Source organism: Pteropus medius, unplaced genomic scaffold (assembly GCF_902729225.1).
Source record: "Pteropus medius unplaced genomic scaffold, Ma_sr-lr_union100, whole genome shotgun sequence".
Taxonomy (NCBI): domain Eukaryota; kingdom Metazoa; phylum Chordata; class Mammalia; order Chiroptera; family Pteropodidae; genus Pteropus; species Pteropus medius.
The window spans coordinates 1681655-1688726 of record NW_024340692.1 but is presented as its reverse complement, the minus strand read 5'-3'; positions in this window follow the sequence as shown (position 1 = coordinate 1688726).

Genomic DNA, 7072 nt, shown 5'->3' with positions numbered 1-7072 from the left:
TTAGCTGATGCAAGAAAGCTGAATCCTTAGCCAGAGGTAGGGAAAGCCAGAAAGAAGCATTATTTTTACCATAGAACTTCCAAAATATTTAAGAATTGGCAGCATCAGTGGGAATAAAGATTGCACTAAAAACAGGATTGTTTGAAGATCTGTTTAAGAAGTGATTAGACTCACAGATCCCTTCCCAATTCCATATAGCTAGGCAACTGCTCCTCTCCCACCAAAGACTAGTAGTTTTTACTCCATGGAAAGAGTAAAACAGATGGTCTCTGAACTGAGGGAACAGCAAGGACATTGAGGACTGAGTTACCATACAGAAAACAGGAGGATTAAGTGAAATCTGCCTATAAACTGAATATTAGGAACCTAACTTAATTCCCCCAGAATAAAAAGAATACTATTTATCAGGCTTATATTCACCCCGGCCCTGGAGAAAAATATTGGGAGAATAATACCAACCAAATAGAAAAAAAATCTAAAGATGCAGGCAGCAGAAGTTTCCTCAAAAGAAAAAAAAAAAAGTCCAGCCAGATCACCCTTCAATAAACCTCAACATCTGCCAGTGCTATTCACAGGCTTTAAATAACTTTAAATAGGAGCAGACAGCCAAAGATCACTAGACAACTGAGAAAAGTTTCTAGAGAGAAAAAAAGAAAAATCAATACAAAAGAACAAAAGGGATTTGGAACACACCAAGTCTAAACAGAGAGGAAAAATTTTTTAATGTTACTAATACCCTCAGAGACATAAAAGATGTTTAATTAAGAGAATAACTTTAGAGAGGATCTTTGGAAATATGGTGGAGTGAGAGACATCCCCAGATCTCTCCCCTTGAAACAACAATAAGCTGAACATCTAAAACTCAACAAAAAACACCCAAACCACACACCAGCACGTCTGAGCGTGGGATCTGCGCATAAGAGCTACCGCAGGTCATAACCCTGGGTGTTGGGTGGTGGACTGGGAGAAACAAAGAAGCTGCCTCTCACAGCTGCTGGAGATCCCTGTTGGAGGAAGGGGAGGGATAAAGGTGTGGCTACTTTCCTGAACAGCCCTGGCTGGGAGAGTTTGTGAGTTCCACGCAGCCAACGGCAGGGCACAATCATCAGGGCAGAAAACAAAGAAGCGGGATGGGACCACAGAGGAACAACAGCTGATTTTTGCCCGCCGCACAACTGAGGCTGAGCCGCAGTCCCCAAACCCCAACTCAGAGGGCCCCTTCCCCCATACCCTCCAAGACCGAACACCGTAGAGCCCCAAAAGAATTTGAGCAAACACTGGCAAGACTGTCGCTGACACTGACAGGGACTGACACTGAGGGTAGTGAGCATGATTAAATCTCTACAAGAAAATTTAAAAAGCATTATTAAGACTTTATATACAGCAGGGATCCAAAATGCTTAGACGCCACCTACTGAAAACCAAAAGAAAAGTGCCTTCTTTGCAACAGGCTAAAGAGAGACCTTTGTATAATAAATCTTCTTTTTGGAAAAAATGTAGAATACACTTCCATTAATGCCCAAGTGGAGAAATAGTCCATTAAACACCATGAATAACCAAGGTGACAAGGCATCTCAGAAAGAAAGAGAAAAATCTCCAGAAAATAAGCTTACAGACATAGAAATATGCGACTTATATGACTAAGAATTCAGGATGGTACTTCTGAAAAAACTCAATGAGATCCAAAACAACTCAAATCAACAATTTCAGGAATTGAAAAACCAACTAGATGAGCAGAGTAAGGAGATTAAAACCCTCAAGAAGAACCAAATAGAAGTTCTGGAGATGAAGAACACACTGCAAGAGTTGAAAAATGAAATAGAGGGCTTAGGAAGTAGAGTTGACCAAATGGAAGAAAGGATCAATGATATCGAAGACAGAAATCTAGAAATAAATCAGAAGAGAGAAACTGAAGAATGAAAAATAATGAAAGAGAAATTCAAGAACTAGCTGATACCATAAGGAGAGGAAACATTAGAATAATGGGTATTCTCAAAGGTGAGAAAAAGGAACAGGGATTAGAAAGCATTTTCAGACAAATAGTGGACGAGAATTTCCCAAATCTAAGGAATGAACTGGAGCTTGGAATTCAGGAATTCAACAGAACACCCAACTATCTCAACCCAAAAAGGCCTTCACCAAGACACATTGTATTAAAATTATCAAAAACCAACAACAAAGACAGAATTCTCAAGGCAGCCAGGGAGAAAAAAAACGGTAACTTATAAAGGTAAACCCATTAGATTATCCTCAGACTTCTCAGCACAAACCTTACAAGCCAGAAAGGAGTGGAATCAAATATTTAAACTATTAAGTGAAAGGAAATACCAGCCTAGAATAATGTATCCAGCTAAGCTCTCCTTTAGATATGAAGGAGAAATTCAGACTTTTCCAGACATACAAAAATTGAGGAAATTCTCCACTATGAGGCCTGCACTACAGGAAATACTGAAAGGAGTCAGTTCACTTAAAACAAACAAAAAAAAATACATAATTAGGAGTAAAGTGACTATCGGGCATTATAAGCTTAAATAAGAAGAGAATTGTTATCACAAGATAGTAATGAACGTTTAGCATACATAGGAACAAATTGAGATAACAATGACAGAAAATGGGGGATTCAAAGATCCAAATTCGCAAAGGGGAATGGAGATAAGGCAGAAGAAAATAGATGACTATATGTAACTGTCCTTTACATATTTATAATGGTAACCACATGCCAAAGATTCAGAACAGTTGTATATAACATAAAACAAGAAGGATCAGAGGCAAAACCCACAAAAGCCAACCAAAATAAAGAAAAAAAGAAGCATAAGGACAAGGAAGCAATGTAAACACCAAGCTACCAGAAAGCAAAAGATAAAATGGCTATAAGAAGACCTCATATTTCAATAATCACCCTAAATGTAAATGGATTGAACTCACCAATAAAAAGATACAGAGTTGCAGAATAGATGAAAAAACAAAACCCAACCACATGCTGCCTTCAGGAGACACATCTCAGCTCCAAAAACAAATATAGACTCAAAGTGAAAAGGTGGAAAATGATATTTCAAGCAAATGGCATTCAGAGAAAAGCGGGAATAGTGGTACTATTATCAAACGAAATAGACTTCAGAATAAAAAAGGTAAAGAAAGACACTGAGGGACACTTCATAATGATAAAGGGAATCATGCACCAAGAAGACATAACACTTATTAATATCTATGCTCCCAATTAGGGAGCTCCAAAATATATAAAGCAATTACTAACTAAAGGGAGAAACAGACCAAACACTATAGTAGTAGGGAATCTAAATATCTCACTGTCAGATATGGACAGATCGTCCAAACAGAAAATCAATAAGGAAATAACATCCTTAAATGAAACATTAGACCAACTGGACATAATTGACATTTACAGAGCCTTCCATCCCAAAACAGCTGCTTATACATTCTTCTTTAGGATACATGGAACATTCTCAAGAATCAGCCACATACTGGGACAAGACATAGCCTCAACAAATATGAGGGTTGAAATCACATCAGCCATATTCTCTGATCATAATGCTTTGAAACTAGAGATCAACTGCAGAGAGAAATCAGGAAGAAACACAAATACATGGAGATTAAACAACATGTTACTGAAGAATAACTAGGTCACAGAAGAAATAAAGAGATCAATAGATACATAGAAACAAATGATAATGTTAGTACAACATATCAAAACTTTCGAGACATGGCAAAAGTGGTCATAAGAGGAAAGTTCATATCTTTACAGGCCTATCTCCAAAAACAAGAATGAGCTCAAATAAACAACCTAACGCTTCATCTTAAAAAACTAGAAAAGGAAGAACAAATGAAGCCTAAAGTCAGCAGAAGGAAATAAATCATCAAAATCAGAGCAAAAATAAATGAAATTGAAAATAAACCAAAAAAAAGATAGAAAAAATAGATGCTACAAAGACCTGGTTCTTTGAGAAGGTTAATAAAATTGACAATCCCCTAGCTAGACTCACTAAAGAAAAAAGAGAAAGGGCACAAATAAACAAAATCAGGGATGAAAGAGGGGAAATTATGACTGACATCGCAGAAACACAAAGGATCATACAAGAATACTATGAGAAAGTATATAATACCAAATTTAATAACCAAGAAGAAATGGATCAGAACTTAAAAAAATACAACCTTCCTAGACTGAATCAAGAAGAACTGGAAAAATCTAAATAGACCAATCAGCAGTATGGAAATTGAAACAATCATCAAAAACCTACTAAAAAATAAAAGTCCAGGACCAGATGGCTTCCTCAGTGAAGTTTACCAAACATTCAAAGAAAATTTAATACCTATTCTCCTCAAACTCTTCCAAAAAATCAAAGAGGAGGCAATACTTCCTAACACATTTTATGAGGCCAATATTACCCTGATACTAAAACCTGGTAAAGATAACACAAAAAAAGAAAACTATGGATCAATAACTCTCATGAACACAGATGCAAAAATCCTAAATAAGATACTAGCGAACCTAATACAGCAACATATTAAAAAGGTTATATACCACGATCAAATGGGCTTCATCTTGGAGGCACAGAGATAGTTCAACATATGCAAATCAATTAATGTGATATACCACATAAACAAATTAAAAAATAAGAATCATATGATCATATCAATAGATGCAGAAAGAGCCTTTGACAGATATAGCATCCATTTATGATCAAAACACTTAACAAAATTGGTATAGAAGGAAAGTACCTCAACATAATAAAGGCCATATATGACAAACCCTCAGCCAACATTATTCTTAATGGTGAAAAACTGAAAACCTCTCTAAGATCAGGAACGGGGCAAGGCTGTCCGCTCTTATTCAATATAACATTGGAAGTCCTAGCAAGTACAATCAATCAGGAGAAAGATATAAAAGGCATCCAAATAGTAAATGAAGTCAAACTGTCACTATAGATGACATGATTCTCTCTATAGAAAACCCTAAAGACTCCACAAGAACACTACTAGAAACAATAAGCAAATACAGTAAAGTCTCTGGATACAAAAACAACGTGCAAAAATCCATAGCTTTCCTATACTCTAATAATGAAGTGTCAGAAAAAGAAGTGGAAAAAATAATTCCTTTTGCAATTGCAATGAAAAGAATAAAATACCTAGAAATAAATTTTATGAAACAAGTGAAGGACCTATATAATGAAAAGTATAAGACCTTAGTAAAAGAAATCGAAGAAGACACAAAGAAATGGAAAGATATTCCGTGTTCTTGGATTGGAAGAATCAACATAGTTAAAATGTCCTTATTACCTAAAGCATTATATGATTTAATAAAATCCCCATCAAAATCTCATTGGCATTTTTTAGAAAATAGAAATAGAACAAAAATCATCAAATGTGTATGGAAGCACAAAAGACCTCAAATTGCCAAAGCCATCCTGAGAAAAAAGAACTAGGCTGGAGGCATCACTCTGCCCAACTTCAAATTATACTACAAAGCGACAGTAATCAAAACGTCATGGTATTGGCAGCAAAACAGACACACGAACCAGTGGAACAGAATCGAGAGTCCAGAAGTAAACCCATATTTATATGGGCAAATAATTTTCGATAAAAAAGCAAAAAAACATACAATGGAGAAAGGAAAGTCTCTTCAATTAATGTTGTTGAGAAAACTGGAAAGCCACCTGCAAAAGAATGAAACTAAACTGTTGTCTATCACCACACACCAAAATTAACTCAAAATGGATGAAGGACCTAAATATAAGACCTGAAACAATAAAATGCATAGAAGAAAACATAGAAACTAAACTCAAGGACCTTAGACTTAAAGAAGATTTTATGAATTTGACCTCAAAAGCAAGGGAAGTAAAAGCTAAGATAAATGAATGGGACTACATGAAACTAAAAAGCTTCTGCTCAGCAAAAGAAATCGTCAACAAGGTAAAGAGACAACCATCAGAATGGGAAAATATATTTGCAAGCAACACATCCAATAAGGGCCTAATATCCAAAATATATAAAGAACTCATACAACTCAATAACAACAAAAAAACAAATGATCCAATCAAAAAATTGGCAGAGAACCTGAACAGACACTTCTCCCTAGAGGACATACAAATGGCCAACAAATATATGAAAAGATGCTCAACATTGCTAGCTATTAAGGAAATGCAAATCCAAACCACTATGAGATACCATCTCACACCTGTTAGAATAGCTATAATCAACAAGACAAGTAATAACAAATGTTGGAGAGGATGCAGAGAAAAAGGAACCCTCATACACTGCTGGTGAGGCTGCAAATTGGTCTGGAAAACAGTATGGAGGTTCCTCAAAAAACAGAGAATTGATCTATCTTTGATCCAGCAATCCCTCTACTGGGTATTTACCCCAAAGACTTAAAAACCCATATCCGAAAAGATACTTGCACACTGATGTTTATAGCAGCATTATTCACAGTGGCCAGGACATGGAAGCAACCGAAGTGTCCTACGAAGCTGTGGTACATATATATATATATATATACAGTAGAATATTACTCAGCCATAAGAAGAGATGAAATACTACCATTTGTGACAACATGGATGGACCTCGAGATAATCATGCTAAGCAAAATAAGCCAGATAGAAAAAGTTGAAAATCACATGTTGTCACTTATCTGTGTGACATAAACCTAAAAGCAACAAATGAGCAGAACAAACAAACAGAGACTCATGGACATAGAATATACACTAGTGGTTACCAGAGAACTATAGACTAGTGGTTACTAGTGGAGTAGGGGAGGAGGAGGGAGGTAGATAGAATAAAGGAGGTCATATATAGGGTTTAGGGGGAGGGTGATGTGGGTAAAGGGGATCAAATATATGGTAGCTGAAGGAAACTGGACTTTGGATGGTAAACACGCAATAGAAAATACAGTTGTCAAATGATAATGTACACCTGAAAATTATATACTTATATAATTATATAATTACATGTAACCTCAATAAACTTAATTAAAAATACAATGTTACCCCAATAAACATAATTAAAAATTTTTAATAATAACTTTAAGGGGGATCATTTTATGAACATTGTCTAACCAACA